General features: G+C 39.0%; 1 pseudogene; it reads left to right on the top strand.

Annotated features, from left to right (window-relative positions):
* Nucleotides 1–12,904: 12,904 nt before the first annotated feature.
* LOC123592988 lies at nucleotides 12,905–14,172 on the top strand (annotated as a pseudogene).
* Nucleotides 14,173–14,762: the final 590 nt, after the last annotated feature.

Here is a 14,762-nt window from a genome sequence, read left to right as displayed (position 1 = left end):
TGCTTTAACTTTTCATTTTATCTTTTGTATATCCACTATAGGTTTGTTCTTTTTGGTTACCATGAGGCTTACATATAACATCTTACTGATACAACAATCTGTGTTAAGCCTATAACACTTTATATTTAATCTCATACAAAATTCTACTTCTCCTTCCCCCACATTGATGTCATATTTTATATTTTTTATATATTATTTATCCATTATCAAATTATTGTAGCTGTAGTTTTTTTTAATATTGCTTTTTTAACTTTTATACTAGAAATAAAAGTGCTTTACACACACTATTACAGTGGATTTCACTGTATATTTCCTTTTACCAATGAGCCTTATACTTTCATATATTTTCATGTTTTTACTTAGTGTTCTCCCACTTCAACTTGAAAAACCCCTTTAGCATTTCTTGTATGACAGGATGAGTGGTAAAAAAAAAAAAAAAAAACTCCCATAGCTTTTTGCTTTATCCTTCCTTCTTTCCTTCCTTCCTTTGTCTGGAAATGTCTTTATCTCCCCTTCATTTCTGAAGGACATTTTTGCCAGGAATAGTATTCTGGGTGGTAGTTTTTTATATACCTGTCATTTATAATGTAAATAACAGAAATATTAGTAATCATGCATTTTGGGTGAAACTAAAACTGAGAGATGTGCTTTCAGATCTGCCTCTACTGTCAAAGAGTGAACTCTCTAAGATTCAGTTTCCTCACCTGTGTATAATAAGTGTGGTAGAAATAAATCGTCCACAAGATGCTTACTAGATCTAAAGTCTTATGAATCCTAGAACAACACACATAGAGACTGATGCACAGATTTCACACATGCCTTATATTCACAATGTGGGAGCCCATAGATCCAAGGATTCACTACTATTTTAATGGCCTCTGACATAGTATTGTTTGATTGCAGTAAGAAGACAGGAGAGGCAGGTGTCTGGGAAAAAAAAGAAGCACTATATTATCTGATGCACTTGACAAGGTTGAAAATACAGTAGTTTTAAGAGGACATTAATAGCTCTGCAAGAATTCATGGAATGAACCTAGTGTGAAGTTGATAGAAATGTAAGCAAATTTTTAAATGTTAGGCAATTAATAACCCTAGGAAAAACAAAGAGTTGTTGTAAGAGAGCACATGTAATGGTAGTATACTATTTGGTTAATAATAAACGTTATTTATGAAGTAGTAATTATGTAAATAGTAAATATTAATTTTAGCAAAGGTAAATGTAACTATATCTGTAGAAAGGAGGGGAATGAGGGTGGTAGTATAAAATAATTAATATATCTATTATAATAGGAAAAAAATGATCTTAACATTTGTACAGAGCTAGATATAGCATTTCGATCATAATAATTGACAATATAGAGATAAACATCAAAAGAAACAGCTGAAGCATAAAAAAGGAGAGTCTCTGGGAATAAGAACTATAGTAGAAGGGATGGGCAGGGACTAGCTGATTTTCACTGTAAACTTGAGGAACTCTTTAACTTTCTAAACTTCCTATAGTTGCTTTTTATTGTAAGCCTTGTAGAACAATCTGGCTTCATAAATTAAAAAATATATTTAAAAAATTTATCATAAATAATGCACATTTATTTCTACCATCTTACAATTTGAATTTTTGGTGTAACCATTATCATCATCATCATCATGAACTTCTATTTAACAACTTACAGACATAAAAGTTTTCCACATTTATCATCTCCAATCATTTTCATTAATCTGTGAGTTGGGTAGAACATATTTCAATATCTCTCTATTTTACCAATAAAGAAATATAGATAATGTGACTTGCCCAAAGTTAAATAATTAGTGATAAGCCAGTAAATAGCCAATGATAAACCCCAAATTTAGAACTTCTATTTTCCAAACTTGGGAATAGTAACTTTCCTTCATAACTATGTTCTTTCAAAATCTTCCACTGGTAACATAGAAATTAATAATTGTATTTTAATTTACATTGGAAAAGTATAAGAAGAACTTGGCATAGAGCACTCATGCTAGGACCTCAAAATGTTATCCAGTTCTAATGGGTAAAAAAAGCATTTTTTATTTTTTTTATGTCTTTTTTTCCTTCCTTCTCCTTTATACTCCAAAAATTCTTGCCACAACAGCACACTGGCAATTGATATAATCAATTTTCTAAAAAGTCACTTTAGACAACTTCATTATTTCTATTAATACTACTACTATTAATAACAATAATAATCATGTTGTGCCCTTCTCTAGCACCTCTCATCCAGGGATCTCAGAATGCTTTTCAAACATTAATTAAAAATCCTCTCGTTATCCCTGTGAGTTCCTAGGGCAAGGAGGAAATCGTATCTGCTCTGACATTAATTAAGCTCTCCCTTGGCTTGCAAACTAGGTAAATAGCTTTTCTTCCCCCCATTAACAAACAAGCCGGCTCTCCATGATGATTATCACAGATGTTCACAAGTGAGAGGAGAAATTACTTCTGCTGGGCACTGAGAGGGACTGACATACTTGCCAGACTTGGCTGCTGAGGTTTTGCTTTCTAACAGTGGTTTCCAGACCTGGGCAATCAGCAGCATGGTGTTAGGAGCTTTGAAAACACACCTGTATCTGGGCCATTTACACTCCTTCCCACAGTTCTTAACAGTTAAGAATTAGGGCTCAGGAATCTGAATTTTCTAAACTTTCCTTACACAGTTTAAGAACAATCATTTTAAGTGGCATGTTCATTAGTAATTTCTTTCAAATATTGAAAGTGTCTTTTTCTGTGTTTTGCTTTCTTGGTTAATAGTTTGGGACATGTATGTCTAGACCAGAGTTTCTCAAAATATGATCCTTGGATTTTTTTTTTTTTTAGTTTAAAATGCCTAGGAAACTTGTTAATGATACAGATGTATTGGAATACATAATTCTTATATACATTTATATTTCGGGGAGATAAAGTTTGTTTCTACCTCAAAGAAAAATGTACAATGCTATAACAAAGGGTATGAAGATATAGGACCCTTGGACCTATGGGCCCCCAAACCTGTGTATATAAGGCATGTGTGGATACTATGTGTCAGCTTCTATGTACCTTATTCCAGGACTCTTAGGATTTAGTGCTAGTAAGCATTTGGGGACAGTTTGTTCTTACCCTACTTATACAAAAGTGGGCAAACTGAGTCTCAGTTCACTGTAGGAGTTCATACTCTACAGATCACCACACAGCCCATGGGTAGCAGAGGCAGACCTGAAAGCATGTCTCCCAACTCAGCATCCAGGGTTCCAGGACTCATTACCAGAAGGACACAGATCACCTCAGTGTAAACTTGTCTCTTGTTTGTTACTCTAACTCCCTTGTTTTTAACAATGCAAGTTGTACATCCTTCCTTCCCTGCCTTCCTTCCCTACTTGTGTCTCTTTGTTCTTATCCTCTGACTTCTGCACATGTCTGGTGGCATGACAGGGACCAAGTGATGGACAAGGAGTCTGAAGTGGCTATTCAGAGGAGTAGAAATAATTTGAGTATACCATGAAAGACTGTTTGAAAAAAAAAAAATCATAGCACTTAGTCTACATTTTATGTCCAAGAGTCTATAAACCTTTCAGAGACCCTTCCTTCCAGAATATTCCCTGGGACAGTTTGGTTAGCTCCACTGTTATAGGAGGAGCCACAGGGTCAGTCATTCATTTCTTAGATACTCTATGTCATTAATGAGTCTGGAAACGGAGATCCTAGGGGATCCTTTCACCCCATGGATGATTGGTCGCCTGTTTTAGTGGCCTGTGGTCCTTCTGTACTGGATGATGGTGAGTGGCAGGGGACTTTGGATGTGTGAGTAGGGAACACCCTAATTTGTGTTCCCTAGGCAAGGAAGAGGAGAAAAGGAAAAAGTGTTAATTAATTGAGGAACCACAATGAGAGTTAATTGTCTTTCTTATCACTTTTCATCCTTGCAAGAATATTGCGGGCAAGTTTTATTAGTCCGATTTTACAGATTAGGAAAGCCAGAGTCAGAGAATTAGGTACCTTGCAGAGTTATGAGTAAAATTGAGTCTTACACATCTTTATGCTTTTCATGCTTTCTTAATACCTGGAAGGATGCTTGCTCACAAAACAAAGACATGTGTCTCTTACTTCAGAGTCCACACTCTCCCCATGTACCTCAGTGCCTGCCCATACAGAATTTTCTTGGGGTTTTGGTTAAAGTAAATAGAACTTTTTCTTTTTTATCCATTTGCATTAGCACTAGTAGCAGTGAATCGTTCAGAAAAGAGAATGCAATCATGAGTGTTTTTTTCATCTATTCCAGAATAAAAAAACAAGCAAAGCCAAGTACTCTAGCAGAGCCCTGTGGCCTAATGTCCTAAGCTTAGGTCTACAACTCAGAAGCTCATGGATTTCTAGTCCCTGCCAGACCACTGCTTTTGGTAAATAGAGGGTGAGTCATTTAATCATTCTGTGCCATCCTTCCTCCTCCCGCAGAGCAGGGTAATTAGTGTTTGTCACCCATCTATGTCAAAGGGTGTGGTAAGGGTAACCTCATAATTATGAGGATCTGGGCAAATATAAAAAACCCAAATGGTGGTAATATTGCCATTCATCCCAGGTTGGAGATTGGCTTGTCGGGTTGGAGAATTTGCAACCCAGCAAATGCTTGCCACTTGGTGGTTTACAAGTCTGGAATGTTAGAGCTGGAAGAAATTCCAGAGATTACCTAATATGAACCCCGCAGTTTGCAGTTGGGAAACAACCCTACAGCGGTGCAGGGATTTTATCAAATCACACAGTGAACTTGAGACAAACAGGGATTAGAACCCAAGTCCCCTGACTCTTGCCTGGGACTTTAACTGTCCTGCTACTTTTGGGGAGGATCCTGACCCCCTTCTGGAGAGAGTGGCTACAGTTGAAAGCAGTCCTGGGATACAACTGCCGGAGGCTGCCTTTCAGGTCGGACACACACCATTCACTTTCAGCTGAAAACCTCATTCAAATATGACAGGGCGAGCCAGGCAAACCAGATGGGTAATTGCCTGGAGTGTGTAGGGAGATGGTGGAGAGTGTGGTTCACTGAGTACCCAAGGAGGTTTGGCACACTATCATTTCCAGCCATCCAGAATGTGAACGGCTAAACCCCAGTGGTCTGATGCTGTCAGATTAGTTTTATTTAACAGAGACATGCCTCTGAGCCAAGCTGTGCTCTGTACTGTCTTATGCATAAACTTGCAGAGATGAAATTTAGTTGGGGAAGTTGGAAAGACAGATGTTAGAGAAACTGTATAAGTAGTTGTACCATTACCTTTGTGAGAAAATCATTAAATCCCATTTTTTTCCTTCACATTTTTCCTCCTCCTGTACGTATTTATTTAGCGTCTACTATGCTGTAGATACTCTAGGCTCTAGATGCAATAGTAAAAAAGATACACAAGGTTCTTGACTTAAAGAGAGCTGACAGATGAAAAAAAGAAAGTAAGTAATAACAAAGAATGGGCAAGAGAGTTTCACATAGCAATCAATGCTATGAAAGAAGCTAACACAGGTGCCTCTGTGAAGATGGGAGTTTCAGCTGTAGTAAGGTCCAGCCACACAGAGATCTGCAGAGATGAGAACAAGTACAAGGGCCTTGAGGCAGAGAGAATTGGGTGAGTTTGAGGAATAAAAACAAATCTATTAGGGCTGAAGTATAATGACATAGGGAGAGAGTGTTAGGTCCTGAAGCTAGAAATGTGAGTCATATCATCTTGGCAACAGGAAGGACTTTGGATTTTATTCTAAGCGCAAAGGGAAATAAATGATGGGTTTTAAGTGTGTGTGTGTGTGTGTGTGTGTGTGTGTGTGTGTGTGTGTGTGAGTGTGTATATGTTGGGATATGTTGTGTCACATAAGAAAATTGATTTTTTGAGAAGTTCAACAATGGAAATGACCTCTCTTGTAGAGTAGAGCAATCATGCAGGTGATAATGATTGCAACTGGACGTGGCTGGCGCAGGGGAGATAAAAAGGAGCAGGTAGATTTAAAATGTCTTTTGGAGTTGAATCTGAAGTAACTGGTTTAGGGATTGCATGCGAGAGAGGAGAATGAAGGGAAGAGAGGAACTGAAGTGATGATAAATGTTGTACCTGTGCAACAGGTGGTTGGTTGAGATATCAGCAGGGAAGGAGTTCAAAAGTGCACATTGGGGAGAGAATCAAGGGAATCAAGGTTCTGTTTGGCCATATTGGGATTAATAAGATGATTAGATATTCGAGTGGAAATGTCAATCATAGAATTACAGTTAATTACAGATTAGAGTTTCGAGCTCAGTGGAGAGGTCTGTGATGGAGACACAAATTCGATAGTCTCCACAAATGGTATTAAAATAATGGGAATACATAAGCTCACCAAGGAAAGCACTGGAGATTAAGAACAGTGGAGCCTTGGAGGAGCCCTGGCCACTCCAGCTTCTCAGTTTTGACTGAAGGGAAGGGCCAGAAAAAAAGACTGAGCAAAGTGATTCAGATGTAAGGAGGAAAAACAGCAAAATGTGGAATCACAAAAATTAAGGATGTGTTTTAAGAGGGATCGAGTGGCTGATGGTGTTTAATCTTTCCAAGAATTTGAATAAGATAAAGAATTATAACTGCCAAGTAAATTTGGAAACATGGTGGATTCCAGTGATGATTCCTAATAACCTGGACAAAAATAATCCATAATGTGGGAAAGATAATGAGCTAAGGAAAGATGGCATGGCAGGAAGTGAAGACTGGGCCATAAATAAGCCATTCAAGAACTTTTGCTATGAAAAGGAGCAGAAAAGTACTCCAGAAACTGGAAGTAGACCATGGGGTCAGTGGAGATTGTATGTGGTCAGTAGAAATGGATGATAATGTGACATCATGAAAAATGTGTATGCGTTGATGGGAATGATTCAGTAGAGAGGGAGAAATTGATTACCAGGAACTGAATGGATATCCTGAACAGTAGAGAAAGAATGGGGTCTAGACACAAGTATAGGGGTATGTAGGAAGGAATACTTCATCCATTATAATGGAAGGACAGCCAGAGACTATGGGAAAAGAACCAGGGAAGGCAGTGGACTTAGTGGTGGTAAGATAAGGCAGTTTCTTTTAGATGCTTCCTTTTTCTCAAATATGAGGCAATATCATTAGCTGAGAGTATGTGTGTATATGTGCCTTTGGGGAATAGTGGTGCTAGAGGTTCAAGGCGAGAGAAAATATTAAAAGTCCATTTTGGTAAGTAGGTAAGCAAATATATCCTGGAAGTATATTTGAATTATTGAGAGACCCTTTGATTCTCTGGTTATTATTTTCAAATAGTTCTGGTTTTGATTTTCAAATTTAGACCTGACAGTGTGGTTGCATTTCTTTTCCCTAGTAACATTTGACTTAATGGAAAAGAGCATAGAATAGGTAGATAGTTGGATTTAATCAAGGTGAGGATTTATCCAGAGGAACATGATCAAAGAAAAGTGGGGCAAGAGAATTGAGTGAGTAACTCGTGAGTGATTATAATGATAACCCATGGGTTTTAAACAGTGTATGGAAGACAGTACCAACCCGAGAAGTGATAGATTGTGGAAAAGTGAAGTGTCACTGGATTTGGATATATTAGGGATGCATGGTACAATGAAAGCATATATAATAATATAATACAATATAATATATATCTAATAGAAATTTTGAAGGTGGTGCATTTATTTGATGAAAAGGGAAGGGATGTGATCAGGTGAGTGGTAAAGTGGGGTGCAAGAAAAGACCACAGTGAGGGAGGGGGTGATGAAGTTGAAGGGTTAAGTTCTTGGACACTTTAACCAACACAGTCATGGTGGCTCCAGGAATGGCGGCTGGAGTAAAGTACATTAAAAAAACCCAGAACATTGGGGCGCCTGGGTGGCGCAGTCGGTTGAGCGTCCGACTTCAGCCAGGTCACGATCTCGCGGTCCGTGAGTTCGAGCCCCGCGTCAGGCTCTGGGCTGATGGCTCAGAGCCTGGAGCCTGTTTCCGATTCTGTGTCTCCCTCTCTCTCTGCCCCTCCCCCGTTCATGCTCTGTCTCTCTCTGTCCCAAAAATAAATAAACGTTGAAAAAAAAAAAACAAAAAAAAACCCAGAACACCTTAGGTGTTGCTTCTTTCCACGAATAATGTAGAAAGATCAGAATATAGGTAGAGAGCAGCAAACAAACAAGAACAACAAAAGAATGATAGCAGTGAGAGTTATTGGGTAGTAAAAGCTGGGAGCACAAATATCAAAGGAGCACTGACACAGATATAGTAAAAGTGATCTGCATCATATCAATTCATGGTCTTATTAAATAATGGTCAACTTATTTTTAGTACATTCAGATAAATTTGAAAGTTGGAATTCTGTACCTAAAGAGGATTCCCCACCATTAAGAATTTTAGCAAATGTCATTTCTAGAAGATGTCCTTGAATCATAATTTGCCAGAAAGTGATAACAGACATCCTAATTTCCCAAGCCATAAATGTCTTTAATGCAATAAACTCCAAAATTAATGAGTTTGTTAAAATATGTAGTATAATTATTTCAGGTAGTACACCTACTTTCTGTTGATACAAGGCAGTATTTTCCCCAGTTTAAATACTGACATGAGGCAGTATTTCCCCAAGATCAGTCTCTATGTAATATACAATGTATTGTTTCTTGATAACAGTGTTGACCTACCTCTGATTAAAGTTGATACCGTAGAAATAGGTCAGTGATTGCATGTAATGAATACTGTCTTCTGTACTATATAGTCAATATATCTGCTTCTCAACCAAAGTATGAAAGTGAATTCTATTTAATGCAGTATTTTACTTGACTAGAAAGCTGCTTAGCATGTCAGTCTCATAAAAATCCAATCTCTTTGCAATAAGGAGCAGCTCTCCAATATTGTAACAGCTACAGGGGGACAATAAAGGATGGTACAATTATATTTTCTTACCGGGGGTGACCTCTAGTGTGAAACGATGGCATTTTAGCATTCCTTGGGGTTTGAATTAACAGTGCTTTACCAATTATGGCAAATTTGCTCACCGCCACCATCACAGGTAATTTGTCTTGGTGGGTGTTTTCTTGAGCCGTTGTTTGATTTTTGAAGTCAAGAAGTCTATCTGCTTCTTTTATTTCTTTTACATTACTTATTTCAAGCCCCCCACCTTGAGGTCTTTACAGTTTTATTTTTATAGGTGAGAGATCTATCCCACGTTGCTTATGTTGGCCTATTTGACTTTACTCTCAGCTCACAAGGACCACATTTCAATAGATACCTCTTCATAGGTGTCCTTCCTGGGCCACTTCTTAAGTTATTGCCTCTCACTTCCAAACCCATCCTTTTATAACTCTGTATCTCTGTGTTGCAGGGCCTGGGACTCCGCACACCACATTTCTGCTTCGCCAGCTGCTTCCTAGTCTCTGTCAGTAGGGACATTAGAGGTTCTGGATGAGGAAGCAGGGATTTGCTCCTCCCCCTCTACTTCCTGTTCTTACCATGTCACCCCAGCGATGCGGCTCCTCCCTAGCAGCAGCAGTTCCTTCCTGTAGGTGCAACTGAATTCATTTGCAGCGTGTTTTAACACCACCTGAACAGTGTCCCTATTTTCAGAATCGAAGTTTCCCCTGAGGAGGTTCTTCTTTTAAGTTTGTAAACTTTGATACTTTGAATCTCTTCCTTTTGTTTCTCCCAGGCCCCAGAGACAGTAGCTGCCTCCTACAATCACATCTTTAATACCTTGGAATTCTCTTCTTTCTCTCTTTAGTTATCTAGTTTCAACTTTATACCTAATCAAAATTCTTTATATTATATTCTCTCTGTTAAAATAACTGGTATGGTTCCTAGTTCCGTGTTAGATCTGGACCTGACTGCTACTCTGCCTCTGCCTTCCATTTCCTAATACACCTGAAGTAAAAACCACACATTTACTAGTAGTCTCCAGTCCTTGCTTTCAAGTTAATTATTATTTTCAATATAAGAGGCAGTATGTCTTTTTAGATAAGAATAGAGGCTGTTTGTTGAATTAGGTAGATCTGGGTTCAATTCTGACTCTACTCTTGTAGCTGTTTGAACCTCTCTGAGTCTCAGTTTCTTTATGTGTAAAGGAGGAAGATTGTCTACCTCCAAGGACTGTTGAAGGGATTTCAGGATAAGACATAAAAAACACTTAGCACAGTGTCTGGCACAAGAAAAACATTCATAAGTGATAGCTATGAAAGTTTTACAAATTCTTTTCTGAATAATATTAAAGGGACTATACTCCTCAAATAAAACGAGGCAAAAAAAAAAACCCTAAATAAACATGTAGATAAAGAAAACAAAAAAATAAAACAATAGTCCCTAGCCCCAGCAAGATATGTGTTTTTTTATGAATCAATTTTAGGTTACTGATTGAATTTAAAGTAATGTTTACCTCATGCCCCTTTCCCTTCCTCCACAGTGAAAAAAAGGGAAGGTGGAAAAATGAAGAATGAGTTAAAATTAACTTCAGATCCACAATTTCTCTCTTTTTACACATAACACAGTAACTTACTCAGTAGTTTTTTTTTTTTGTATACAGAATGCTAATCTTCTATTTTTTAAATTAATTTATCAGTTATATATTGAACACCTAAAATGAGGGAGGTTGGAAGAATTTTTTACTGACTCTTTTGGGAGATAAAGAAAAAAAGGAGATTCAGAGAATCTGTTTCCAGGTTTCTACCTGTTCTGGGGAGACAGGGCAAGAGCTAAATGTGAAATAAGGTAGAAAATTATAATTCCTGTAAGAGAGATATAATCTGACTATAGTTAAGAGTTTGAATATGGAAGCATTTCTTCTAGCGAGAAGGTTAGGGATGGCTTTGTGGACAAGATACCATTTAAGCTGGGTCTTCCAATGTAGGTAGAATCCAGTGTAAGATTGGGAAGGGCAGGGGAGAACCAAAGTATGGAAGAATTAAATAGATAAAGTGTTTGGCTAGAGAACTGCATGTAGTTCCTTTTGACTATTGTTAATGGTGCACACAATTAAAGTGTTGGATCGTTAGTGTGGGGCTGGCCACAGAGGGTCTTTGACTTCAGGTTAAAGAACATAGACATTAATACAAAATCATTAAGAGGGCTTCAAAATGTTTTTAGGACAAAAGAGAAAAATCAGGACTATTTTAAGGAAAGGCAGTCTGACAGTATTGGAGAAATTTGGTTGGTATCTGGTATCTAGAGCCATTTGGATAATGTTGCAATGGGCTGGGCAAGGGGACAGAAAACTTCCCTTTGGTGGTAGGAAGGGACAGGAGACACAGATAGGACATAAGTGTATTAAATTTACAGAACCTGTCCACTGGGTGAATATAAACAGTTGGGGAAAGGAGGAAACCAAACACCTATGGAAATTTTGAACTGGGTTTAGCCATAGGGATAGTAGTTACCTTGGCAGAAATAGAGATTGTGGAGGAGGAACAGAAGATGTGGCGCTTTCAGGGGGAAGTTGGGATTGATGAAGTTAAAGTGTCTGTAAGACATTCAGGAAGAATCATCTTATAGGATTTTGGAATACAAGACTGCAGGCAGGGAGGGAAGTCAGTGTTTAAGATGCAAATCTGTGTGTCACTGAAATACAAATGGTAGGTCTATTGTATAATTAGATGAGATTGGTAAAAGAGCAAACAGAAGAGAGGCAAGGATTGATCCGTGTACACCTGCATCTAGAGCAGGTATTGGCAAATTATGGCCTGTAGGCCAAATCTGGCCTATTGCTTATTTGTGTAAATAAAGTTTTATTGGAACACAGCCATGTTTGTTCATTTGCATATTGCCAGTGACTGCTTTTGTACTACAAAGACAGAGTCCAGGATAACAGATATTATGCGGTCCTCAAAACATAAGATATTCACTGTCTGACCCTTTACAGAAAATATTGACTAACCTTTGATTTAGACAGTGGGGGAAGAATTAGCATCCAGAGAAAAACTGGTCAGATTTAAAAAAGAAAAGAAAAATGAGTCCAGGTAGGCAAAGAAGAGTTTTCAAAAAAGACTGAAGGAATCAGCAGTATCAAATCCAACAATAGCATTTCCCAAAAGATACACAGAGAAAATAATAGGTAATCCAAGAAATACTGATCTCCTTAGTTCATCCCAGGCTGGGGTGGGCCTGAGATGACCAGAACCTTCAAGACTTCCAACAGGGTTGCCAGAATTAGCAAATAATAATACATGACACCCAGTTAAATTTGAATTTTAGATTTTAAAAAATTTAATACAAGTAAGTTCCATGTAATATTTGAGACGTGTTTTTTCTAAAAAAAAAAAAATCTTCTTTGTATGAAATCCGAATTTAACTAAATGTTTTATATTTCTTCTGGCAAACTCAGCCACGAGCAGCCTCATCCAGGGCTTGTAGGGGACTGCCTGAGTGAGGAGGTCTGATGGTAAATCAGGTGATGGGCAAGGGTGATGGGCAGAATTGGGCATTTCCTGTTCCATTCTCATACTCTGATCACTGCCAAGAAGGGGGCTACTAAAATTGCTAGATCCAAAGTTGCTAAAGGTGTTTGTGTTTCATGAGCCTGAAGAGGGCACAGTAGGTCAGGGGTAAGGTCTTCTGACTAGCACAGCCATGGGAGGCAGCCTTGAACCTCTGATTTCATATCAGATACCTCTGTCTTGGGTGAAGTGGCTATTCACTTTTAATAACATTGAATTGAGCTACATGGTGATAGCTCTAGTAATATGTGTGCAGTCTATAAATAAGAGCTTCATCATTATTTTCAATTATTTAGTAAGAATTATTTGCAAAAATAAACAAGTGAGACAACATCAAACTGAAAAGCTTCTGCATAGCAAGGGAAACCATCAACAAAAATGAAAAGGCAACTCCTGAATGGGAGAAAAATATTTGCAAATTTTCTGAGGAAGGGTTAATTTTTTAAATATATAAAGAACTTATACAACCCAATAGCAAAAAAGAGAAAAACAAAAAATCAGGTTAAAAATGGATGGATCTGAATAACATTTATTCAAAGAACATGTACAGATGGCCAACCGGTATATGAAAATGTACAGTGCTCAATATCACTAATCATCAGGGAAATGCAAATCAGAACCACAATGCCTGCTTCACGGCACCCTGGGGCCCACCACCTCCACCAGAAGAAACCATCCTGCTTATCATGACTGTAGCTCTGGCATGTGCAAAGCTGGCTTTGCTGGGGGATGATACCCCCACCCCCGCCCAAGCCATGTTCCTGTCTACTGTTGGGCACCCCTGAAACCAGGGCATCATTGTGAGCATGGGGCAGAAGGACCACTTGGGTGATGAGGCCTAGAGCAAGAGTGGCATCCTGACCTTTAAGTTACCCCATCAAGCATGGCATCATCACCAACTGAGACAACATAGAGAAGATCTGGCACCACACCTTCTACAACCCCAAGAAGCACCCAAGGCTGCTGACTGAGGCCCCTCTGAATGTCAGCGCCAACTGAGAGATGATTCAGATCACAATTAGACCTGCTACACTCTGCCTATGTACATGAACATCAGGTTGTGTTGTCCCTGTATACCTCTGGCTATACCACTGGTATTGTTATGGAGTCTGGGGGCCAGGTCACTCACACAGTACCCATCTATGAGGGCTGTGCCCTGCCCCGTAGCATCCTGTACCTGGTCCTGGCTGGCTGAGACCTGAAAGACGATCTCATGAAGATCCTCATGTAGCATGCCTGCAGCTTCACCAGACTGGCTGAGTAAGAAATCCTGAATGACATCATGGAGGTCTGCTATGTCTCGGAGCAGGAGATGGGGTCACTGCTGCATCCTCCTCTTCTCTGGAGAAGAGTTATGAGCTGCCCAGTAGTCAGGTGATCACCATTGGCCACAAGCAGTTCTGGTATCCAGAGGTGCTCTTTTAGCCCTCTTTCCTGGCTATGGAATCCTGTGGCATCCATGGGACCACCTTCAACTTCCACTGTGAAGTATGATGAGGGCACACTGTACTCATACAAGGTGCTGTCTGGTGGGACCACCATGTATCCTGGATCACTGACAGGATATGGAAGGACATCATGGCCCTGGCCCCACAGCACAATGCAGATCAAAAGCATCACTCCTCCTGAACATAGTTAAGTACCCAGCGTGGATGGGGGTTCCATCCTAGCCTCAGTGTCCACCCTCCAGTGGATGTGGATCAATAAGCAGAAATATGAGGAGGTAGACCCTGCCATTGTTCTCTACAAATACTTCTAAATGGACTTCAAGCAGATGCATAGCATTTGCTGCATGCATCAAATGTTTCCAAATAATTTCCAGATGCATCCAAATAATTCAGGAATGTAAAATTTCCCTGCCAAATGTATATACACCTCATGCTAGCCTCGTGAAGCTAGAATAAGCCTTTGAAAAGAAATATGTCCTTGAAATGTGTATATGAAACTAACACTGGATTGTTAGAACTTGTTGCTATTTTTGACCTTGTATTCAAGTTAACTGTTCCATTTGTACAGTTAGTACCCCGTGTATATCTTTGGCTTAAAACCTTAGTACATGCTGCTTGATCACGTCAGGGCTGAGATGAGAGCATGTTTATGGGAGAGGAATCCATTGGCTTCATGAGAGTCTACCAGACCATGAGATTCTTGATCTGTGCGGGTTATTACTGTATAAAAGCTGCCTATTCCAGTATTTCTGTAGAGGCTGGTGAGAGTCCTGAACCAGTTGTCATTTCTGCCATGCTGATCTGATAGGGTTGGAAAGGTCTAAGCCTTCAGATCCATTTTTTTTTCTTAGCTAATGTTTTCCCCCCAAAACACCATGGGTTGTTGCTTGCCTTGAGTCAA

Source organism: Leopardus geoffroyi, chromosome D4 (genome assembly GCF_018350155.1).
Source record: "Leopardus geoffroyi isolate Oge1 chromosome D4, O.geoffroyi_Oge1_pat1.0, whole genome shotgun sequence".
NCBI lineage: Eukaryota > Metazoa > Chordata > Mammalia > Carnivora > Felidae > Leopardus > Leopardus geoffroyi.
The sequence above is the reverse complement of the archived record's forward strand: the minus strand, read 5'-3'. Positions and strand labels throughout refer to the sequence as shown.